General features: G+C 43.1%; 1 long non-coding RNA gene across 1 annotated transcript in view; it reads left to right on the top strand.

Annotated features, from left to right (window-relative positions):
• LOC126161483 (uncharacterized) overlaps nt 1-25,952 on the top strand; it is a 151,943-nt gene extending 125,991 nt beyond the window's left edge. The window contains exon 3 of the long non-coding RNA XR_007534923.1: nt 25,827-25,952. This is a non-coding gene — a long non-coding RNA (uncharacterized LOC126161483). The remainder of the gene's footprint in view (nt 1-25,826) is intronic.
• The last annotated feature ends 526 nt before the right edge of the window (nt 25,953-26,478 follow it).

The raw sequence follows: 26,478 nt of genomic DNA, 5'->3' as shown, positions 1-26,478 counted from the left end.
TTGTCATTCTATGCAGTCAAATAGCGTAACAATTACTAGTCAGGGCCAGCCGTTTACGAGACTTGCGTAATCGGACATACAGCAACTAAAATTATTGGCATTTTAATTTTTTTATTTAATTAAGCCCCCATGCAGTATACAGTGAATGCATCTTCACAAGTTTTAATTTAATAAGTTAGTCATAATGTTCTGTTGTCTTTCGGAAGGAACAATATCACAAGATCTATCGTAAAATTCTTAGGTTCTGTGACGGAAGAAATTACTCCGTTTATGTAAGGTTGATGATCTGCTGAACCACTATGATCCGGTGCTGATCTGACTGCTCTCCGCTTTAGATATTGTTACACTAAATGACGTACGGTTTATAACTAGAAATAAGTACCAAATAATTAATCATGTAGAGACCTTTGGAAAGTTTTACTCGATCGCAGTATGGCGGACTATGCAGATGGCAAGGAAACTGTTGGATAACGGTAGATTCTGGATCCAGATAGTAGAGAGATCAATAATCAGAAAACATTAGTGACATCTTTGAAACAATAACACTAGACTATGGGCTTGTGACCCAAAGTGTAGGTCGCGTAAATTAAAAAGTTGTGAAACATAGACAAAAATGAGTGTTTTGTGCGTAGTAATAACAGTGTTTAACTACGAATGCACAATTAAGTAAGCTGAAATGAAATAATGAGCTGTACGATTTGGAGACACTTATTTTCACACTGACAGCACGAATATAGAAACTCATATAAGAACACTCTTTGTTCACTTACAGCTACCGTTGAGTGCCAGTTTGAAATTGCCGACTTCTATAGTCTGTCGTATACTGAAGACCGAGCAGGCGAGTACCCAGTCTCACTTCTCAACTACGTCACGAGGGAAAGCTATAGGTTGTTTCACAATCTTATGCCAGCTTTTCCGTAGCATATCTTTTAAATGAGTGGCATCGTAGTGTTCAGACACGCCTGGGGGGGGGGGGGTATTTCCCACTAAATGTATTAACAAAGCATTGAATAGAAAGTTAGTAACTAATATAACTAACGCAAGAAACGCTTATCAACAAACTCTACATACATCACAGGACGCTGTACTGCTAAGCGATAGCCGGCCGCGGTGGTCTAGCGGTTCTAGGCGCTCAGTCCGGAACCGCGCGACTGCTACGGTCGCAGGTTCGAATCCTGCCTCGGGCATGGATGTGTGTGATGCCCTTAGGTTAGTTAGGTTTAAGTAGTTCTAAGTTCTAGGGGACTGATGACCACAGATGTTAAGTCCCATAGTGCTCAGAGCCATTTGAACCATTTGCTAAGCGATAAACAGATTCTTAGTCACCACGCTGTCAACTAGACGTTAAACTCTCATATTCGTTCCTTCCATTGAGTCTTAGTCATACTGTGCGGCAAGTAAGGAGTTTTTCCGCGAAAGGCCACTTTCCTCACCACAAGTGCGGTTCGCTCTTCAGTTTAGCGACAGACTATATGTGGTCGACGGCACTGTCATTCAACCACGAAATTGCCCACAGCATCACAAATGCCGTTGTACCGTAAGTGAAGCTGCCGACTGGCCATATTTCCTCGCACTTTGTCATCCCGAAGCTTTGTCAGAGCTCTCAAACAGAGACGCGTTTTACAACAGGGACGTTGTGATAAAGGAACTTTGGTAAATCAATAGATTCAACAAATTGAAAATAATAAATAATGCGATGAAAATCGCATCGTGTGCCTATGCTACGAAAAAAACTAATAGATTCGACATAGATCGATGAAACGCGGGAAAGAAATGATGTTTCTTTGTTCACAAAGACGTCGGCGCACGTAGTGTTTTATCTTTTTCTTTATTCAAAGGAACAGTTACTGAAGGAACTGGTAACTGAAGGATTAGGCGCTTCAGTTGCTGTAAGACAGTTCTGCTGATGTCTGTTCTGGTGGCATAGGTAGTGGATCTGCTATCTATCGTAAATGAGGCCCATTTCCTCATTTATGAACGTGACCTGTTGCAAAGAGCAATACAGTTTGTGAAATCGTTTTCTTTCTATGACGAAGCAAAGATAAAGTCTCAGACCGATATAACACCTGATAAAACATGTGAATGTCTGATATTGCAGCGTTGGTCTCGGTACTTGCTGCTAATCACTCAGATAAGTTATTGTTGACGTTAAGGTCCCTGTGGAGCTTGCAATATCCGGGAGGATTTTAACGTTTTAGGGACTGCGTTCCTTGTGGCATGACTCAACTCAGGTATGGTACATGCAAGAAATAAAACAGCCACATACTTTTGGAATTGGCAGAAAGGTACAACGAGTTACTCGAGTTACTACTTTTTAGTTGTAGAAGTTCATAATCTGATTAAAATTACCGTTTGAAGTAGCCACAAACTTGTATTTGTAAAAAAGAAAATATAAATGCATCAAGGAAAGAAAAAAAGGAAAACAAAATGAATGTTGGTTTTAGCCTACGAGGGAGAAGGACGTATCTTATAGTCGTTCATAATTTGATAAATTAAATCCATTTACTATGTCCTGAACAGAGTCGTAGCGTTTCGTACCAAAGCTGTCTGTTCCTCCGATTTTTAGTCAATTTATCCGACAAGACGATAGCTCCACTCCTAGGTGAAGCGCGTTCTCCTTGGCTGTTAGATCATTTATTAATACTGCAGGTGGCGACTACTGGGAGGCTTGGCAGACGGATGGTGTGTCAGGAGGCATTCTCCCAGTTCGCCACTTGCTGCTTCCTCAGGGAAGAGGAGGTGGTTGTAAGCCTGTGTACGCCGGTGGGCGGAGTAAAAGAAGAGTGGCTTCTAACCATTTATTTCTGCAAATACATCTCTCCTACAGCCATGCTACGGCGGTCCTCTGCTGCTGCTTGTCCGGGTGCGCCGCGAACGCCCGGCAGCTACTCAGGAAGTGGATGCTGCGTCTCGACGCTTACACACGCCAGCCTAGGAGGTCCTCGATCCCCTCCCGTAACTGTGGCTCATCCCTGCTGTCTGAAACGCAATGACAGTTGTCGTGTGATTGAGAAGTGCGCCTGCTCAAAAATGGTTCAAATGGCTGTAAGCACTATGGGACTTAACATCTGAGGTCATCAGTCCCCTAGACTTAAAAGTACTTAAATCTAAATAACCTAAGGACATGATATACATCCATGCCCGAGGCAGGATTCGAACCTGCGACCGTAGCAGCAGCGCGGTTCTGGACTGAAGCGCCTAGAACCTCTCGGTCACAGAGGCCGGCTCCTGGCCAGCCGCGCAGGCTCCACCGAAGTGCCAGGAACGCTGGTGTCCTGGCCCAAGTCGACACGGAAGACCCCAGGCCTTCCCATCTACGTTGGAAGCTGTCAGCGGCGCCGAACTCGTGAATGGTGCTTGGAGAGGAAGACATCTCTCCGGCGGCTGTTGGCGGTGTTGAATACGAGCAGGAAATCTACAGCAGACTTATACCCAGCGTTAATACCGTGTCAGAGAATTGAGTCCGCGCGTCCTATACACCATCGATCCTTCTGACCAACTGCCCTCTGCACTCAAATGCTGGAGTATTTATAGTGTGAAATATGGGCTGGTGTTGACACAACGTCACTTGTAATGACGGCATAGGCTTTCCTAATACGAATGTATCAACGATTCATATCGCGCCCTATTTGCTTAACACGTTTGTTATACCAACAGACAGGTCAGTAACAATATTCAGTATGCCTTCTTGCGTTAGCGACGCGGCTTCTTACTTCACGGCCGCGCGGGATTAGCCGAGCGATCTAAGGCGCTGCAGTCATGGACTGTGCGGCTGGTCCCGGCGGAGGTTCGAGTCCTCCCTCGGGCATGGGTGTGTGTGTTTGTCCTTAGGGTAATTTAGGTTAAGTAGTGTGTAAGCTTAGGGACTGATGACCTTAGCAGTTAAGTCTCATAAGATTTCACACACGTTTGAACTTTTTTTTTTCTTACTTCACGTAACAAGGTGACGTGATACTTCTCAGTCGTATTGCTGATGCTGATGCTAGCTACCCAGTTTGCGCAAAACTCTGATGTCCTGCTTTCCACCGAGCGAGTTGGCGCAGTGGTTGTTAGCACACTGGACTCGCATTCGGGAGGACGACGGTTCAATCCCGCGTCCGGCCATCCTGGTTTAGGTTTCCCGTGATTTCCCTAAATCGCTCCAGGCAAACGCTGGGATGGTTCCTTTGAAAGGGCACGGCCAACTTCCTTTCCCATCCTTCCCTAATCCGATGAGACCGATGACCTCGCTGTCTGGTCTCCTTCCCCAAACAACCCAACCCTACCCTCCTGCTTTCCGTCTGACCTGCTAACGTGATGAAATGGTGTCACTTCGTGTTATGGTTGTTGACTCTCCCACAAGGAACACAAAGTGACCGAGACCTCGTAATTATGAAATCCTGTGGCCAGCTGCCTGATACAGGGTTGGTACGTAACAATATTATAACAATGAAGAGCTGACACTGGACATCCCAAAGTATATAGGGTGTCTCTCCTAAGAGCCATCAGCCTCATTTTCTCATGTAAGATCTAGTGTCATGTGAGGTCTAATGTCAACGGAAAGAGTCGATTTGTTCCCAGTTACAAACAAAATTATTTTTAAACCCGAATTTTACATTGCCATTCTGCAGAGTTAGTTCTTGCGATATTCGGTTTGACAGTGTGTACAACAGGGGTAGGAGAATGCGAAGGATCCAGCAGCGACTCTGTAGCGCTGTATGCTTGGCGGTAGCAGTGAGCGCGGGTGCCTATTCTGCATCTTTCCACGATTGTGCTGATCCTTTCGGTACTCAAGAGCACCGAACGGTCTAGAACTCGAATTAGAGTTCCTGCATTATTCAGTATGCATTTCGGAAGCGATACCGTTCGGGTCTAGAGAACCGAAGCGCTGTTGTCGGTTCGTGTCGCACAAACCAATCAAAAGCAAGCAGCCGCAGATCGGAGCATGCGCACTCCAGCGCGCACAGCGCCACAAACACAAAGCGGCTAGCAGGCGACACGGGTGCGCTATTCTTCCAACTACCGAAAATTGCGTTTACGTTGCCGTAACGCATGACGCCGCATTCCATCGAGCTGACGGGCCCGCCTTCAGCGCCCTTGCCTCCTCCTTAACAGTATCAGGCGCACTATATCCATTTCCAAGATTCTTAGCTGAAATGCACAAACATTTTTACATGTTCCATGCATACATAATAACGATAGCGTATTTGACTGTATTCTGCAGATTGCCGTAAATGGCGCATTATTTCATCTTATTCTCATTCACACTGACATGGTGTTTTGGATTTTACGTTCGGAAAATGAGTTAGGAATAGTATGTAGTACCACATTGTACCAATACATCTATAAAAACACCCAAAAAATTGATTCTGAGAGTTTCAAAGAATAAGAAGATAAACAGAATGTGGTTATAACTCGCTCCTAGAGATCCAAATGATACGCCAACGATTTGGGTCTTAAAAACAAAACTGAAAAAAAAACGCATTTTCGAGAGCTCCTACAGTTCGTCGAAGTTTAGCACATGCATCTCATTAATGAAAATGTTTCGTATATGGTGCTACAGTCTACAAATATTACGGCAGAGATCTTTCATTTCTGTCTACTGCGGTTGAGGATTAGATCGCAGATAAATACTTGTGACAATCAAGATTATGAAGATGACTGCTGCTAGTTACATTCCCAGTAATTTAAGTTGTGCTCTTAGATTCCTGCGTAACTGCATACTCGGAAATCGCTACCTATTCGGAAAAAAATGGTGAATTATTTCTGACAAGAATAAAATATAAAGGTTGTTTCACTCACAGCAATTTCATCTCCAACAATTTCGTATTTTAAACAAACAAATCACGAAATCATTACTGAGGAAGTGCGCTCTTACATGTAAGTAATAACGAATATTGCAGAAAAATCTTAACTTAGACGAATAACAATGTCTCAGAACGTGTTGCGTACATGAAGAGGAAAAAAAAAATTTGCGTCCACCTATGCTTGAACCCATATTCTTCCATATCTCATTCCCGCGTGCTAACCACTTGGAGTAAGTAATAAATGCGTGATAGTTTTGAAGGTTTCCAATATCGGGCTTCACATAATTGCTTTCCATTGTTACTTGAAAGTTATAAACACGTTTCGATAGTTACTAACTAACCCATTTGTGGGGAAAAGTACACAATGGCACTAAAAACATCAGTTCACACTCAAGTAATTTACATAGAGCCGATGTCTTGATATTTAATGATCTTTAAACTCTTATTTGCCTAAAAATAACATGTATTTTGAGAGAATATTGACCGAAAACGTTTTTTTTATGTATTCATTCACAGTAACAACCTAACCTAACCATATTTCTAACAAAGGAAAACACTCTATTATGAACGCACTTTCCAACCAGATGCGTCTTCTGGTGATTCTTTAGTAATACAGTCACTAAATCCAAGGCTAAAACCGCTAAATATGATTAAAATAACAAATTATAAGTGTACATAAACTACAGCTCACCGATCGACAGGGCCAGACCGAAATCCAAAACCTCTCGGTACAATTGTCGTAAAATCGGTGGGAGGACCGTTCGGTAACAGGTCTCAGAAGCTTACTGAATAGGATGTTTCGATAAAGAACCGAAAATGACGTCACTACCGAAACGAACCTACTACACCGATCAATATGAACGATACAGAATAGGGCCCCAGGGTCGTGTTGTCGCTGCTGGCGTATTTTACTGTCCCCTTTAACACTTACTGATAAAATAAATACCGCACTAGACTAATCTGGGACTGCTCTATCGAATGAGCACATATAATTCCACTTTAAGAATCGTTTTATTTGTACCTGGAAACGATGACAGAGTCGAGGCAAATGCTCTGCGATCTTTCTCAAACGACGTTACAGAAACTATTCGGTAAAAAAACTTTATTTATCCATTACTTATAGCTTTATATATCAGCTTCATGATGATGTGTTCACCATTTCATTAATTCTCATATTTCCTGTGATATTTGCATGAAAGTAAGGTAGTGTTCGAATTTCGGAAACGTTTTCAATGAAAAATAGAGGTCGCTATGATTTTGCTTTTGGTGCGTATTACGTAATATTTTTATGTGAATGAGATTTAGCTAATACACTGAATTTTTCTTTAGAATTTGTCGGAGGTCTCTGTCTGCAACCAATCTTGAAAAAACTGATCTAATGTAGCATACTCATTTGCAGATGCCTGCAGCAGCGATAGAATGAAATATCCACAACATTCCTCATATTTAATAAAATGTTTGAGATATCGAATGAGATTTTGGCAAATGGTAACACACACAAAGCAGTGCATTATCCAAAACTTCATTATCTGCCATGTTATTTCACTTCTTCGATGAAAGAATGTCATTTTTAAGAACTATCAACAGCCACTGAAACGAAAAATGCTAAGGGTTTTGGAACAGTGTACATTTATTTCTGTACCAAGGATGCGCTTTTTCACAGTTTTTTGACCTTATCTTTCCTGAGTCCCTCACTTAATAAACCGCTGTTTCTGAATTCTCTCGCAATTGCGCCTGCACAACACGTTAATGAGGTGACGCTGTATAGACTCCGATATGTTTTGGCAAAAGAAGCAGATTTTAAGATGGCAACAAGAGAAATGTGTGCTTTTACTCAAAATTCGCCACTAATGATGCTTCTCTCAAAGTTACAAATGGTTACCAAGTCAATCGAAAGTTTTTTTGCGTGTCAAAGGCATCAATTACAAAGGAATTATCAGAAATTAACAGTTATAAAACACTGGACAATGGACATTAACATGTAAACATGAAAAAGGACAAACAAATCTATTATTAACTTGCTTTTGCCCAAAAGAGCATTACAGATAGCATACAGTTAAGAGTAATTGTACATAAATGAACATTCATAAATGCACTTAAGTATAGACTAACAGACATTGAATTAAATTGTCTTCGCCCAGAAAGCGGCAACGTCCAAGGCGTTAGAACTGGCCAGCATCAGCTCTTCTTCGGAGCATGACGATGGGCACAGACAGCAGTTGGACAGGTGAGACATCGTCTGCTCCTCTCCACACTCAGAAGTTCAGGGTCCTCTAGCGTATCCCAATTTTTCAAGAGTTTCTTTACATCGTCTAAGACCAGATCGTAATCTGTTGTGGGCCATCCAGGTGTACCAGCTCCCATTATCACTGGGAGGTAGTTCTTCTTTAGGTTGTCTCCAGCCTGTTTCTCCACATGTCTAGCCTTTGGTTTGTGTTGTTGTTGTTTACATAGACACTTACAAAACTTTTTCTGAACTTCAAGCGAGGCGGTGCTGGCGAATGGCCAAATAATGGGTGAGTGTCAGATGTCAAGGCCTTACGTCCTTCTGCTTGAGCAGCTGCTTCACGCCTGATGTCGGCCGGAGCTATACCTGCTAGATGACACAGCTGCTCCACTTTAGTTGCTCTCAAGTATCCAGTGACTATGCGGCACGTCTCATTCAGAGTGGTGTCCACGTGCCTAGCATAGCAGGAGTTATGCCAGACAGGCACTGCACATTCGCCGGCAGAGTAGCACAATGCCACAGCCGAAGTCTGAATAGTGATTGGCTGTGCACCTCAGTTAGATCCCTTTAGTTTTCGTATTGTATTATTCCTTATGGACACTTTCATTTTGGTGTTTTGACAATGCGTTTTCAACGTTAGGGTCCAATCTAAGGTCACCCCAAGATACTTTGGGGAAAATGAATGTTCAAGTTGAGTGCCATTCCATGCAATATGTAGTTGTTGGTTGGCCTGTCTGTTTTTTAGGCGGAAAGCAAAGACTTGCGTTTTCGTAGGGATAGGCCTTGTTGTTGTTGTTTTCGTTGTGGTCTTCAGTCCTGAGACTGGTTTGATGCTGCTCTCCATGCTACTCTATCCTGTGCAAGCTTCTTCATCTCCCAGTACCTACTGCAGCCTACATCCTTCTGAATCTGCTTAGTGTATTCATCTCTTGGTCTCCCTCTACGATTTTTACGCTCCACGCTGCCCTCCAGTAATAAATTGGTGATCCCTTGATGCCTCATAACATGTCCTACCAACCGATCCCTTCTTCTAGTCAAGTTGTGCCACAAACTCCTCTTCTCCCCAATTCTATTCAATATCTCCTCATTAGTTATGTGATCTACCCACCTAATCTTCAGCATTCTTCTGTAGCACCACGTTTCTAAAGCTTCTGTTCTCTTCTTGTCTAAACTATTTATCGTCCATATTTCACTTCCATACATGGCTACACTCCATACAATACTTACAGAAACGACTTCCTGACACTTAAATCAATACTCGTTAACAAATTTCCCTTCTTCAGAAACGCTTTCCTTGCCATTGCCAGTCTACATTTTACATCCTCTCTGCTTCGACCATCATCAGTTATTTTGCTCCCCAAATAACAAAACTCCTTTACTACTCTAAGTGTCTCATTTCCTAATCTAATTTCCTCAGCATCACCCGACTTAATTCGACTACATTTCATTATCCTCGTTTTGCTTTGTTGATGTTCATCTTATACCCTCCTTTCAAGACACTGTTCATTCCGTTCAACTGCTCTTCCAAGTCCTTTGCTGTCTCTGACAGAATTACAATGTCATCGGCGAACCTCAAAGTTTTTATTTTTTCTCCATGGATTTTAATACCTACTCCGAACATTTCTTTTGTTTCCTTTACTGCTTGCTCAATATACAGAGTGAATAACATCGGGGACAGGCTACAACCCTGTCTCACTCCCTTTCCAACCACTGCTTCCCTTTCATGCCCCTCGACTCTTATAACTGCCATCTGGTTTCTGTACAAATTGTAAATAGCCTTTCGCTACCTGTACTTTACCCCTGCCACCTTCAGCATTTGAAAGAGAGTATTCCACTTAACATTGTCAAAAGCTTTCTCTAAGTCTACAAATGCTAGAAACGTAGGTTTGCCTTTCCTTAATCTTTGTTCTAAGATAAGTCGTAGGGTCAGTATTGCCTCACGTGTTCCAACATTTCTACGGAATCCAAACTGATCTTCCCCGAGGTCGGCTTCTACCAGTTTTTCCATTCGTCTGTAAAGGATTCGCGTTAGTATTTTGCAGCTGTGACTTATTAAACTGATAGTTCGGTAATTTTCACATCTGTCAACAGCTCCTTTCTTTGGGATTGGAATTATTATATTCTTCTTGAAGTCTGAGGGAATTTCGCCTGTCTCATACATCTTGCTCACCAGATGGTAGAGTTTTGTCAGGACTGGCTCTCCCAAGCCTGTCAGTAGTTCTGGAATGTTTTCTACTCCCGGGGCCTTGTTTCGACTTAGGTATTTCAGTGCTCTGTCAAAATCTTCGCGCAGTATCGTATCTCCCATTTCATCTTCATCTACCTCCTCTCTATTTCCATAATATTGTCCTCAAGAACATCGTCCCTGTATAGACCTTCTATATACTCCCTCCACCTTTCTGCTTTCCCTTCTTTGCTTAGAACTGGGTTTCCATCTGAGCTCTTGATAGTCATGCAAGTGGTTCTCTTTTCTCGAAAGGTCTCTTTAATTTTCCTGTAGGCAGTATCTATCTTACCCCTCGTGAGATAAGCCTCTACATCCTTACATTTTTCCTCTAGCCATCCCTGCTTAGCCATTTTGCACTTCCTGTCGATCTCGTTTTTGAGACGTTTGCATTCCTTTTTGCCTGCTTCACTTACTGTATTTTTGTATTTTCTCCTTTCATCAATTAAATTCAGTATCTCTTCTGTTACTCAAGGATTTCTACTAGCCCTCGTCTTTTTACCCACTTGTACCTCTGCTGCCTTCACTATTTCATTCCTCAAAACTACCCATTCTTCTTCTACTGCATTTCTTTCCCGTCCTAGTTCTTCCAGTGCTTCAGACAGCTTATTTTTGACGTCATGGAAATCCTTTTCCTGAGTGGCCTATGCGAGATCATTCGCATACAGAAAACTCCTGGTGTACTCCGGGTACGGTTGATTATTCGTATACATATTAAAGAGTATAGAGCCCAGAACACTGCCCTGGGGTAGCTCATTCCTCTGTAGTCTCCATTTACTGTGCCGTCCTTGAAATTCCACGAAATATCTTCTGTTGCTAAAGAAGTTGGCTATTAAGGTAGTTAAAGTAGAGACTTAGTGATGTCATAAATTTTTTTCAGGTGTAATTTATGGTTCATGTTGTCGTACGCAGCAGACAGGTCAACAAAGGCCACAAAAACCGTCAAAACCGTCTCCGATGTACTGGGTGAGACTGAGGATCTGTAATGTGCAGCTTTTACCCAGCCTGTTGAGGTATGAGCGCAGAGTCAATTGCTGCTGTCAAGCGGTTCAGAATCATTCTCTCCAAGATTTTATACAAATGGCAAAGAAGAGATATGCGACGGTAGTTCTTATGGTCATTCGTCTCTTTACCGAGTTTAAGGATAGCGATGACATGAGCTTTCCGCCAGACTTTGGGGATCCTACCAGAGCGTAGGCAGTTGTTAAAAAGATCCAGAACCCATTTTAGTGTTGCAGGACCAAAACGTTTTATTTCCTCACTCCTAAGATCATCCGGCCCAGTAGCCTTTCCTCTTCTACACTTACTAATCGCCCTCTGCAGCTCTTCCGAGCAGAAAGGTCTAGACGGGTCGGTAACAGAAGTACGCATGTTATTAGACTTTGGACTGATGTTTCGGTTATCCGATTTCTCATTTAATAATAGTTGATGGGCAATATCGTTGGCTGTTATGTTTACATGGCGGGCCACGCTAGCAGGGTCATTATTAAGGCGTCTGAGAAGTTTCCAGGCTTTCTGGCTGTTCTTGCTGAAGTCAGTTACCTCCATAAGCTTCATCCACTGATCCAACTTGGCGGCTGATATTGATTCAAGTAATTGCGATCCACGAGATATTGTTTCTTCGCCAAAAGGATCTTACTCAAATGTTATGTAGTAGCGATCTGATGCTATCTCAGGGGACAGTCCTTGCACATATTTAGTTCGACATGCACAAGGGATGGACATCTAGAACATTTGTTCATAGATCTTAGGAAACGATCGTATTGCTCAGTGTATGGGCTGATATGAGTTACCTCTTGATCAAGAAGAATTGTAAACTTGTTCAGTTTCCAGAAGCTGTGAGGGCGAGGCGTGAGTCGTGCTTGGGTAGCTCAGTTGGTTGAGCACTTGCCCGTGAAAGGCAAAGGTTCCGAGTTCGAGTCTCAGTCCGGCACACAGTTTTAATCTGCCAGGAAGTTTCATATCAGCGCACACTCCACTGCAGAGTGAAAATCTCATTCTGGAAACATCCCCCATGCTGTGGCTAAGCCATGTCGCCGCAATATCCTTTCTTTCTGGAGTGCAAGTCCTGCAAGGTTCGCAGGAGAGCTTCTGTGTAGTTTGGAAGGTAGGAGACGAGGTACTGGTGGAAGTAAAGCTGTGAGGACGAGGCGTGAGTCGTGCTTGGGTAGCTCAGTTGGTTGAGCACTTGCCCGCGAAAGGCAAAGGTCCCGAGTTCGAGTCTCGGTCCGGCACACAGTTTTAATCTGCCAGGAAGTTTCATTGTTCCAGTTTACTTTTTTAAAAAGTTATACCGGAGGCGAAATGGAACAGACTGTGGACGTATTGCAGGCAAGATCTGACACATGGTTGGTATCTGTTGAGATTTAGGGATCGGAGAGCATACTGTCTTTCTGCACACTGTGTGATGGTGTTGCTGGCAAATATGAGGTCAGGATTTTACCAACGCTTCCATCACGCACAGTTGAAAGATGGTGGCAGCTTACTGTCGTGTATGAGTGTCATAGACCCAGAATCCGCCCGTTTTAATATTGCATCTCCATTGTAGTCATCTTCACTATAACCCCAACTGGTACTGTGGCTGTTAAAGTCGCCTGTTACACACTTAGCTGGCTGGCTATGGAACTTAGGTGTTTCTTGAAAAATGAAGGCTTGTGTGAGAGGTTTAGAAACTGATGTAACCGTGACACCACGCAGCTCAACTGTTATGATTTCAATACTGTTTTTTGCAGTACGCAAAAATGGCGCTGCCATACTGACTATGAGGTCGTTCTGCAACAAGTGTCATGCCAAGTACTTTGGGGCGCCTGTCTTGAAAGCACTGATGTGTCTCCTGGATGCAGAGTATGTCACAACTATTGCGCTGGCACAGCTCCTTAAGCAGTTCCTCGTCTGGTTGCTTAAGCTCTCTATATTGACAGAGACTATAGTCAAAGCTGGCCCTCATATGGCCAATTTTGAAACATGCTCGGTTGCCATTTCGATGGGGTTGCCATTTCGATGGCAGATGAATTTGGAGTGGAAGGATTAACCAGCTGTTACACCACTACCAGGGGACGACCGGATGTGTTCTAGATGAGATATATACACACCCTGAAGTGAGGCTCCTTCTGTGCCCCCCGAGAGTAAATCACTGTTTTTTGTTACATTTTCAGCGGAATTCTTTTTAGATACTAATCAAAGCAAATGTTACAGATCTTTTTGAAAGGTCAATATGCAAGTGTGGAGGGGCTCCATTTAATATTTACAAAAAATGTGAGTGTAGGCTCCATTTTAGAATGGCGCTTCCCCTCTAGTGCTCGGCATTTTCCCTACAGCGCGTGCCCGCAACCCCCACTACTATCGTCCTCACCATGCATTCCCTGCCATCTGCGCATCTACCGGCCACGTTATTCCACGCGCTTTACGTGAGAGACAGTGCTTTTAAATCTCCCAACAGCGCGTCATTGGGCGAGCAACACTCTTCCATCACATCGCTCGCGGTCTCCGATGAGCGTCGCCACGCATACTGTCCGACAGAGGACACTAAATTGACCTCAATGCTTCAGACACAGATTGCCGGGCTCGTCCTTTTAAGTAGTCTTAATTCAGTGATCAGCACCAATCAAATTCCCCTACAGACTTATTACGAGGACTGGAGAGTTATGTCTTTTTTTTTACATTTAATTCAAACAGATAATTGTAGCAAGCTGTTTTTTTTCGTCAGTGATCTAATCACCCTCGTTATCAACATCCTCCTGCCCTATCGATGGTGCTATATCGGCCGAATATGGTGGGTGAGCCAATACCTCCTATGCCAAATCATTAATTTTTTCCAGGTCTCGTCCTGTGCAGTGCCATCTTGGATTATCGTGTTGCAGAATAACGCCTTTTCTGTTGACGATCGTTGGGCACTACTCAATTAATGATTGACTTACTCGATCCAGTTGTTAACATTAAATGTTTGCATGCACAGTTTGTCCAGGTTTCAGTATTTCAAAATGAACAACCCCACGAATGTTCCATGAAACACACATCAGCGCCTTTTCGGAGTGTATTCCTGTCTTCGTTGTGTTTCGTGACGGCTCATTCAGAGAGAGCCTCTGACTTTTGCGTTTTAGATTACCACATGAGACGCATTTTTCATCTCCAGTGATCAAGAGGTCATAAAACGCTTCTGTATTGTGCCGCTAAGGCAATAACTTGCAATTGGTGGATCTGTTAGCTTTGTTTGCCTTTACCGAAAGGCTGCAAATGTTCTTGGACGATCGACCAAAGTTGACTGTGTGTCTTTGACACTTCCTCGATTGTCTAGCCTGCATTTGCTTCCACTTCCAACCTTAACGTGTCATTGTCTAAAGTTGGTCTTCCTAATTGATACCAGTTGGAGAGATCGAAATTACCGGATTTGAACTTACATTAGAAAACCACTTTTGGCATTTATGAACGTCTAATGCACTTAGATCAACATCCCAAATGTTTTTGGTAGTAACTATTGGGTTACCACTCTTGTGAACCTCAAAAGGCATACGATGACAGATATGTATTTCTTCTGGTATTTATCTGGCCATTTCACTATAAACTGCAGAAAAGGTACAAAGGGATTTAGTTATTTATGAGTAAACAAGTCACTCTAACTTTAAAATGTCTTTGGCACGGCTTTGAAGTACACGACGAGCTGATAAATGAGAAACCAATATTGACATGCACGAAAAAGACATTACTTTCCGATCCCCGTAACATAAAATTCAGGGACTTACATATGTCAATCAGTATTCAAAACTATTTTATTGCTCTTAGATTACTCTAACTGTACATAATTCAGCACCACAGTAGAACCTAAAGCATTCAAGATTATCTATAACTCAATTATTAAGTGTACCTAGTATAAATAAAACTATTAATGTCTTAACTTTTTGTATATGTCTGTTTGTATTTGCTGGTCCCCTCACTACAACACCAGTAACTTGCTACGAGAGGCTGATCGTTAGCCGCATAACCAACGGCAGCTCCGAAAGCACGCCAGACAACACGTGTCACAGCAGTTCTCGTAGAATCTTTTATAACATAATAATGTATGACTATCACCTCTCATATTTATGTTCGATTAATCTAAAACGAAACGACGTAATAAATAAAGATATATATTAAGAGATCCTGGCAGCTTTATTGACAAAGTATATCTTACACCCATCAAATAGCCTCTGCCGTCCGGAGTGGCCGAGCGGTTCTAGGCGCTACAGTCTGGAAGCGCGCGACTGCTACGGTCGCAGGTTCCAATCCTGCCTCGGGCATGGATATGTGTGATGTACTTAGGTTAGTTAGGTTTAAGTAGTTCTAAGTTCTAAGGGACTGATGACCTCAGAAGTTAAGTCCCATCGTGTTCAGAGCCATTTGAACCATTTGAACTAGCTTCGGGCGACATGTTCGATGGACGCGACTTTCTTTTGACAAAAATCTGAAAAACAAAGTATATCTTCCATTTGCTCTGCTTAATGTTTCGAAAGAAGATTCAGCTGAGGATACCGGCGCAAACAGTCGTTAGACCATATTTTATATAGTGGTAGGGAAGAGGAGTGGTCGACTTCGGTTAACTGGGAGAATTTTGGGAAAGTGTGGTTCATTTGTAAAGGAGACCACGTATAGAACACTAGCTCGACATGTTGTTAAGTACTTTCCGAGTGTCTGGGATCCGCACCAGATCGGATTAAAGGAACACATCGAAGCAGTTCAGAAGCTGGCTGCTAGATCTGTTACTGGTAGGTTCGCATGTATCACAGAGATGCTTCGGGAACTCAATTGGGAATCACTGGAGGGAAGGCGACGCTATTGAGAAAATTTAAAGAGCCGGCATGTGAAACATGCGCACTGTTTTAAAATGAGGCCGCGTTCATTGTCAATACGTCCCAGAGATGGCAGCACCGTACGGCAGATGGAATTTTACCGCCAGCGGCAAGAATGAGAACTGTTTTAAATACTTAAAATGGCGACGTTTTCCATACTTGAACAGCGTGCAATCATTCGTTTTCTGAATTTGCGTGGTGTGAAACCAATTGAAATTCATCGACAGTTGAAGGAGACATGTGTTGATGGAGTTATAGATGTGTTAAAAGTGTGTTCGTGGGTGCGACAGTTTAATGAAGGCAGAACATTGTGTGACAACAAACCGAAACAACCTCGGGCTCACACAAGCCGGTCTGACGACATGATCGAGAAAGTGGAGAGAATTGTTTTGGGGGATCGCCGAATGACTGTTGAACAGATCGCCTCCAGAGTTGGCATTTCTGTGGGTTCTGTGCACACAATCCTGCATGACGACCTGAAAATGCGAAAAGTGTCATCCAGGTGAGTGCCACGAATGCTGACAGATGACCACATGGCTGCCCATGTGACATGTTGCCAAGCAATGTTGACGCGCAACGGCAGCATGAGTGGGACTTTCTTTTCGTCGGTTGTGACAATGGATGAGACGTGGATGCCATTTTTCAATCCAGAAACAAAGCGCCAGTCAGCTCAATGGAAGCACACAGATTCACCGCCACCAAAAAAATTTCGGGTAACCGCCAGTGCTGAAAAAATGATGGTGTCCATGTTCTGGGACAGCGAGGGCGTAATCCTTACCCATTGCGTTCCAAAGGGCACTACGGTAACAGGTGCATCCTACGAAAATGTTTTGAAGAACAAATTTCTTCCTGCACTGCATCAAAAACGTCTGGGAAGGGCTGCGCGTGTGCTGTTTCACCAAGACAACGCACCCGCACATCGAGCTAACGTTACGCAACAGTTTCTTCGTGATAACAACTTTGAAGTGATTCCTCATTCTCCCTACTCACCTGACCTGGCTCCTAGTGACTTTTGGCTTTTTTCAGCAATGAAAGACACTCTCCCTGGCCACACTTTCACCAGCCGTGCTGCTATTGCCTCAGCGATTTTCCAGTGGTCAAAACAGACTGCTAAAGAAGCATTCGCCGCTGCCATGGAATCATGGCGTCAGCGTTGTGAAAAATGTGTACGTCTGCAGGGCGATTACGTCGACAAGTAACTCCAGTTTCATCGATTTCGGGTGAGTAGTTAATTAGAAAAAAAATCGGGGGCCTTAGAACTTGAATGCACCTCGTAATTAAACTTTTCTTATTCAACACTTTATAACAAGGAAACTAATTACTGTACGAGGAACAAACTTGATAGCATTAATGTGAAGGACATTGGGAAGACAAATAACGCAGATTCTATGCAACTGAAACACTTTTAACGTGCTGCTTCGATACATCATACAATTACACACCGGTACCATTCCCGCTACGAAAGGGGCTCAATATGGCGCCCATCAGTGTCCGGAAGAGTCTGAAAGCGAAGGATTGCATTCCGCACAGCAGAACGAAGCATGTCGGTAGGTGTGCTAGCTACCTGGGATCCGTATGTAAAGTACACAAGCGGCAAGACGCAGTCAATACCTTCGCTGCGCAGTGCCGATCGTACTGTTACCGACGACTGTGCCGCTAAAGCGGAGTTATTGAACGCAGTTTTCCGAAATTCCTTCACCAGGGAAGACGAATGGAATATTCCAGAATTTGAAACACGAACAGCTGCTAGCATGAGTTTCTTAGCAGTAGATACCTTATGGGTTGCGAAGCAACTCAAATCACTTGATACGGGCAAGTCTGCAGGTCCAGATTGTATACCGATTAGGTTCCTTGCAGATTACGCTGATACAATAGCTCCCTACTTAGCAATCATATACAACCACTCGCTCACCTATAGATCTGTACCTACAGATTGGAAAATTGCGCAGGTCGCACCAGTGTTTAAGAAGGGTAGTAGGAGTAATCCATCGAACTACAGACCTATATCATTGACATCGGTTTGCAGTAGGGTTTTGGAGCATATACTATATTCAAACATTATGAATCACCTCGAAGGGAACGATCTATTGATACGTAATCAGCATGGTTTCAGAAAACATCGTTCTTGTGCAACGCAGCTAGCTCTTTATTCGCACGAAGTAATGACCGCTATCGACAGGGGATCTCAAGTTGATTCCGTATTTCTAGATTTCCGGAAAGCTTTTGACACCGTTCCTCACAAGCATCTTCTAATCAAGCTGCGGGCCTATGGGTTATCGTCTCAGTTGTGGGACTGGATTTGTGATTTCCTGTCAGGAAGGTCGCAGTTCGTAGTAATAGACGGCAAATCATCGAGTAATACTGAAGTGATATCAGGTGTTCCCCAGGGAAGCGTCCTGGGACCTCTGCTGTTCGTGATCTATATAAATGACCTGGGTGACAATCTGAGCAGTTCTCTAAGGTTGTTCGCAGATGATGCTGTAATTTACCGTCTAGTAAGGTCATCCGAAGACCAGTATCAGTTGCAAAGCGATTTAGAAAAGATTGCTGTATGGTGTGGCAGATGGCAGTTGACGCGGAATAACGAAAAGTGTGAGGTGATCCACATGAGTTCCAAAAGAAATCCGATGGAATTCGATTACTCGATAAATAGTACAATTCTCAAGGCTGTCAATTCAACTAAGTACCTGGGTGTTAAAATTACGAACAACTTCAGTTGGAAAGACCACACAGATAATATTGTGGGGAAGGCGAGCCAAAGGTTGCGTTTCATTGGCAGGACACTTAGAAGATTCAACAAGTCCACTAAAGAGACAACTTACACTACACTCGTTCGTCCTCTGTTAGAATATTGCTGCGCGGTGTGGGATCCTTACCAGGTGGGATTGACGGAGGACATCGAAAGGGTGCAAAAAAGGGCAGCTCGTTTTGTATTATCACGTAATAGGGGAGAGAGTGTGGCAGACATGATACGCGAATTGGGATGGAAGTCATTACAGCAAAGACGTTTTTCGTCGCAGCGAGATCTGTTTACGAAATTTCAGTCACCAACTTTCTCTTCCGAATGCGAAAATATTTAGTTGAGCCCAACCTACATAGGTAGGAAGAATGATCATCAAAATAAAATAAATCAGAGCTCGAACAGAAAGGTTTAGGTGTTCGTTTTTCCCGCGCGCTGTTCGGGAGTGGAATGGTAGAGAGATAGTATGATTGTGGTTCGATGAACCCTCTGCCAAGCACTTAAATGTGAATTGCAGAGTAGTCATGTAGATGTAGATGTACCTCTTTTGATATTCTGGCTTCAGATCAGCAAATGTGTGAACGTTCCCCTGGTAAACCCTGTCCTTCAGGTAGCTCACATGTAGAAATCACAGAGAGTGAGGCCAGGCGATCGTGCCGGCCAAGCATTTGGAAACGATCGGCCGATAATTAGATCGTTTCCAAATGTGTTTCGGAGAAGCAGGTGAACTTCACAAGCGATGTGCAGTGGGGCTCCATCTTGTATGAAAACTGTTGGGTTCAATGCGTCTCTTTCCTGTACGGCGGGTATGACATGCTGGTCAGTCACACTGCACGTCTTTGGTCACTGAGCTTCAACTTGTTCAAAAAAGAATGGGACAATGATGAACGTAGCCGTGAAGCCACTCGATACGGTGACACGTTCACCGTACAGAGGAACTGGAGGTGAAGATCCGCACACTTGGTACTGTTATGTTCACCTCACCCGTCGGAGAAAAATGAGCGTAGGATGGTCCAGGGCCAGCCTTCATCAACTTCAATCCTTGCGAGAAAGTGGAGAACGAAGTTAACACGTCGTTGTGCGTCCTGTGGTACAAGCTGCTGTACGATGTGGATCTTGTACGGATACCATTTGAGAATGGTTCGAAGTACCTTCCGTACAGTGGACCACGGAATGTTCAACTGTCGTGACACAGCACGCGCACTGCCTGACGATCGGGAATCGCGCGCAGCGTTGTCTGCCAAAGCAGCAGCGATTTCATCAACCACCTGTGGTGCAACTTGTCGTCGGCCTTTTTCCGGAGCGACACCCAGCTCGCCAGTTGATTCGAATTTCTTCATCATGCTCCGCACAGCACGTGGAGAAAGAGGACCCTTCAAAATCCTTTCAGCCGGCGATATTCTCAACGTGCAGCTACAGCATTACTGTTGTTTTGATAACAGAGCTTCACCAATAACACCCTGCTCCTTTGTCCCAGTTCATGTTGACACATCGACAAGTGCACTGCGACTGGTCAGGTGTGTGAGACTATGAATCAAAAATGATTCAAATCGCTCTGAGCACTATGGGACTTAACATCTGAGGTCATCAGTCCCCTAGAATTAGAACTACTTAAACCTAACTAACCTAAGGACATCACACATATCCATGCCCGAGGCAGGATTCGAACCTGTGACCGTAGCGGTCGCGCGGTTCCAGACTGAAGCGCCTAGAACCGCTCGGCCACACCGGCCGGCAGACTATGAATCACGATGACTGGTGGCCATAGTTGAAATTGGACGGGGGCGCTGTGACGCCTGTCTCGCCACACACCGTCAGGTGGCTTGCGGAGTATGGATGTAGATGTAGATGTAGACGCTGGAAATCGTGCACCCCATAATCTGGGCGTTAATGCTACTAAGTTTGGTACTCGAACGGTAATTAATTTTAGGTGTTATAGCGTATTAAATAGGAAAAATTTAATTATAGCTACCTGGTCTATTACGCGTAAGGACCGCGAAAATAGGATACGAGGAATTAGTGCCCATACGAAGGCATATAGCAAGTATTTTTTCACTCGCTCTGTTTGCGAGTGTAACAGGAAAGGAAATGACTGGCAGTGGTACAAGGAACAGTCTGCCATGTACCATACGATGACTAACGGAGTATGTAAGTATATGTAGACGGAGATAATTATTAGACCACAACAAAAAAGTAAATGCGATCTAAAATGCGCCAGACGCACTTTTTACAAATGTAAGTCAATTAAAATTTGTCCAGTTATAGACACCTTAGAATCGAGTCCATGATACCATCGTTTTCTTCGCGGAACCCCTCCATGCTGCATCTGAAGAACTGTCTTCATTCTTCTAATGTACTTCTGCGAGCTAGCGGTTTCCATAGTTGTGCTGCAAATTTAACAGAAGTGATTCGATGTTAGAAAAACGAAGGAAGAAAGGCTGGGGCTTAAGATGCCACTGACAACGATATCATTACAGACGGAGCAGAAGCTCGTATTCGACAAGAAAGATGTGTACGATTTGAATAATAACAACAATAAAATACATAAAATGTAATAATAATAATTCGTTGAAGAGAACATTGCTTTAGAACACCACCAAGAAACTAAAATTCACGAAAATATAGTCTTTGAAAAGAATACCTCAGAAAATTTGTGAATTACCTGTCTCGCACATTTAATTTAAGAGCTGTAGTAGCAGCAAACGCTCATAACTTTGATAACGTCCTAATTTTCCCAATATAAAAATTTATTTATCTAAGCACTACCACTCTGAAGACTGGTCTGCTAACTGTCGCTATGCGTGCATGTGTACAAGCTACATGTTTATTCTTTCAGTAGTTTCCGCATACTTTCGGGAAGACAACCTTCGCCTCATTTACTTTTCTAAGCGGAGGGTCATTCACCTTCTGTCTTGTCTTACTCAGCTTTTTGTGGTTTTCCGGTTCTACGTAGGCACTTCAGAAACTGAGCTATACACGTCGTCCCACGCTAAGCCGATTGCTCAATACGCAGACACCGTTCTGCTGCGGTACGGTTAACAGGTGCAGCACAGCGTGCGACAGAGATGGTGCGGCAACTGAAAGCGTACTCCAAAGTTGAAGTACAGGAGATAGAATGATTTTTAAATGAAAGTTTAAGTCTGCAGCAGAGTGTGCGCTCATATGAAACTTCCTGGTACAATTAAAATTGTGTGTCTGACCGAAACTCGAATTCGGGACCTTTGGCTTTAGCAGGCAAGTGCTCTACCGACTGAGCTACCCTAGTACGACTCACGACCCCTCCTCACAGCTTTACTTTGTTAGTCCGCAAGTTTCGCTGGAGACCTTACGTGAAGTTTGGAAGGTAGGAGACGAGGTACTGGCGAAAGTAGAGTGTGAGGACGGGTAGCTCAGTTGGGAGAGCACCTGCCCACGAAAGGTAAAGGTCTCGATTTCGAGTCTATCTCCGGCAAATAGTTTTAGTCTGCCAGAAAGCTTCAGTATGATTGTTGTGGACCAAACCTCTAAACTGGACAGAGATTCATCATGGAATTCTGACGATAAGTGAACGAATACAGTGTCGCGTCCAGCCGTAGTAAAACATTGCCAACAATTTGAGCAAGGCCGCGCATACGTGGGTCATGCTCAGCGGGAGAGAAGGCAATCGGCCTCGACCACAAAGGACAGTGTCCAGGCACTTGGGGAACTGATTCGCAACAGTCTCAGATTTTCCGGCGATGAGGACGTTCATTAAGCGGTTCTTGAATGGCTCTGTAACCAAGGAGCGGATTTCTATCGCGGAATTGAACGACTGGTAGAAATTTCCGACCGTTGTTTATACCCTCTTGGTGACTGTGGTGAAACATAATGTCATGTATCTGTGTCACTTTGACGCGTAGTGCAGCAGTCAATAAACTTTACTTGGCCTGCGACAATTAATGTGTCACTCACTTTGTTAAGTCCCCTCGTACCTGTGGACTCACGAACCGTGTGGCGTTTAACAGTTACAGCAGGTACCATCGACCTTTATTTATTTAGATGACGGAATTCGGAAATGGAAGAAAATTTTTAAAGAGGGAATTCCCGCATGAATTGTGATTTATATGCAGACGACGCCACCGTCCTGGTAGATAATGAAGATGACCTACAAAGGGAACACATTTATTAGATAGGATTTTTGAAGGGTACCATTTGACGATTTCAGAAAAGAGGACTAAATCGATGTCTTTCAAAGAGAGATAACCTATATGGACAAAAATTATGATCAACGATAATACAATAGAACAGGCCAAATATTTTAACTATCTACGTTGTGACGTCACACATGAGTATGACGAAGACATGGAGAAAAAATTAGCCAAGTTTGTGAATATATATGGAACAACAAACAGAATTCTAAAAAAATAAAACGAGGAAAGAGCAAGAATGAAATGTTGTAAGGCAATGGCAGTTCCAGAGCTTGTTGACTGAAGTGAATCGTCGGTTATAGGAAAACGTCGCCGCGAGGGATAGCCACGCGATCTGGGACGCCTTGCCACGGTTCGCGCGGGTCCCCCAGTCGGAGGTTCGAGTCCTCCCTCGGGCATAGGTGTCTGTGTTGTCCTTAGTTAGTTTAAGTAGTGTGTAAGCCTAGGGACCAATGACATCAGCAGTTTGGTCCCATAGGAACTTACCACCACAGAAAACGTCAAGACAATCACATACAAGTCATAGAGATGAGGTTTCTAAAAGCAGTAAAGGGATGCACAAGAGCCGACAGATTTAGAAATTCGGAAATTAAGAAGAACTGAATGTATTGAAAATCCTCAATAAAGTACAAGAAAATAAGAGAAACTGGACTGTAGTAAGATTACCTCTCCAGATAAAATTATTTAAGCCAGTTAGGAGAATAAGTCAATGAAGACCGAGGAAGCGATGGCTACCGTAACTGGAAAAACAAAAAAGAGGCCTAATACTTAAAGTGAAGATGATGATGACGATCAGCCTGTGAATGTGGGCATTCACCTGGCTGGAATGTTACCGCAAGTCCACCCACGTGACCAGGCCGTCAAGGAAGCAGCTGAAAAGTACCTTGTTCCAAACGTAGCTCCTAAGTCCTCGAATTCGTTGCCATTTTCGAGGCTTAGTTTTCATGCTACTTTATTCTGTTAACTGAAAAGTCTGGAAGTTGATAACGTAGATTTTATAGATTCACAGTTAACTTTCGGAGAATAAAGTAGCAGGAAAACATAGTCTCGAAAATGGCAACTAATTTTAGGACTTAGAAGATAGCTACGTTTAATACAAGACACTTTTCAGTTGCTTGCATTTAAATACTAACAGTATAATTTTTGAGGATCATAATCACCGATGGCCATCCCTTCCCTGCACACACACACACACACACACACACACACACACACAGACACTCACACCGAGTTACAGAGTTGGATTCGTGAGTGAGTTGTAAACACTGCGCCACCTCGCTCGCTCCGACTCTCCTTTCATTATTCAATCTTTTCCTTATTGTCCCTTGTGGTTCTGTATTCACCTTTCTCTTCATTCATCTGTTGTTTTTCCTCTTTTGCAGTGCCAGACTTTATCCGTGTGTTTTCCTTTCCTTTTTTACCAGCCGCTTCTGTTCTCCTCCTTTTCAACGTCAGGCATTCAGATCTCCTTATAACCTGAGATTTTCTTAGATTCCATTATTGGTACGTAAATTTCATATACTTTCTAGAATGACATACAGTTTTGCTGCAAAATTTCTGTATCATTCTGTATTTCAAATATAAAATTCTTATCTTTCTTTGATGCATGTTCCATCTACTCCGTTTCGATCGATCAACTCCACTAAGCCCTCAAATTTGTCTTCTTTTCCAAAATCTCCATATTGAATAGCTACGTATTTTTCTCTGTTTATATGCAATGTGTTCTGTGTTTCAGTAGTTTCCTTGTAGTCCAGTTCAGATCCATATATTAAATCTTTCGCATAAAATTAGAAATAATCTGCACTTCATAAAATCAATGCCACAAATTCATATTCGCTTCCTCATAAGCATAGGATATGCCATTAAATGCTTTCCAGGCAGTTCGAAATTATTTCATACACCAATTCAAGTAAAAAGAACACAGTTAACCACTTCAGCTTCTTATACATAATATACAAAAAATTATTAGTGTGTGACAGTTAGCTCTGTGTGATGATTCTATACACTACTCAGGATGAAATCATCTTCATTACTTATGGTACATTTTATACGTGTAGGGCCACATGTATTAACAAGCGACAAAATTTGTCAACATATCGTACAAAATAAAGCATCTGAAATTTTTTAAAAAATTTGCTTTTCCTTTTTTGCATAAAATGTTCTCTGAGATGTCCACTTTACCGTAGTGTTCATCCTAAGTTCGACAAAACCTTCGTTACTGAATCACAAGGCGATTTGTGAGAAAATGTCTCCGAAAATAATTCACAGCGGGGAAAAAAAAAAAAAAAACAGACGACATCGCGGCCATTGTGGCAGCAAGTAATTTCAACAACGGCCTAACAAGTACTATCGAATGAACGTGCTCGAACTTGAGTCTGACCAGTATGGATACAACTTCTGCACAAAAGCGGACGAAAAGCGTATCGAGTCAACAGAACAGAAGCTTGCAAGAGGCTAGCAGTACCAGTATGGCGACGATGAAGAATTGCTGTATGGTCCAGGTATCGCTGACTAGAGGTGTGTTTACTTTAACTACTCGTACAAGAAACGTAACCAAAAGCTTCGAACGCTTTTTTCTCTAAACCGTATTTTTCAAACTAGGGGGAAATATAACCTGACAATGGAACACACGATTTTCATCGGAATTCTGAATTGTATTCTCCGTCAGCGCACTAGCAGTTTTACGGTATCTTCAGATGTCTGTATTCGCTGCACGCTTTTGTCTCGATTTTTTGGGCTCAAAAAATTCCATTTGTTTCAACACGTCACCATTTTGTTAGAACTTTTTATTTTTCAACTTTTCTATGTATGCTGGTAGAAAATATATTGAAAATGACGCATATAAAATTATCTTGTTACAGATCCAGTAGGAGGGATTCGGTAATTCCAGCTGATGACCAATGTTCAGGCTGCGATGGGTCCTTCTACCTGGTGCAGCGGTTGCAAGGAGCGCCGTGTGTAGAAACAAAATCGAGTTCTTGAAGACAAAAGTGTAAGGAATAAAGCCATGTCATCGGAGTACACTTTATTTCACGTGAAAAAAATCGTAAAAAGTACCTATTTCCATGTGTTCAAATAAGGCAACTCCCTTAATATACACTACTGGCCATTAAAATTGCTACACCAAGAAGAAAAGCAGTTGATAAACGGGTAATCACTGGACGAATGTATTATACTAGAAATGACATGTGATTACATTTTCACGCAATGTGGGTGCATAGATCCTGAGAAATCGGTACCCAGAACAACCACCTCTGGACGTAATAACGGCCTTGATACGCCTGGGCATTGAGTCAAACAGAGCTTGGATGGCGTGTACAGGTACAGCTGCCCGTGCAGCTTCAACACGATACCACAGTTCATCAAGAGTAGTGACTGGCGTATTGTGACGAGCCAGTTGCTCGGCCACCATTGACCAGACGTTTTCAATTGATGAGAGATCTGGAGAATGCGCTGGTCAGGGCAGCAATCGAACATTTTCTGTATACAGAAAGGCCTGTACAGTAACTGCAA

This window comes from Schistocerca cancellata, chromosome 1, assembly GCF_023864275.1.
Source record: "Schistocerca cancellata isolate TAMUIC-IGC-003103 chromosome 1, iqSchCanc2.1, whole genome shotgun sequence".
Taxonomy (NCBI): Eukaryota; Metazoa; Arthropoda; class Insecta; order Orthoptera; family Acrididae; genus Schistocerca; species Schistocerca cancellata.
The sequence above is the reverse complement of the archived record's forward strand: the minus strand, read 5'-3'. Positions and strand labels throughout refer to the sequence as shown.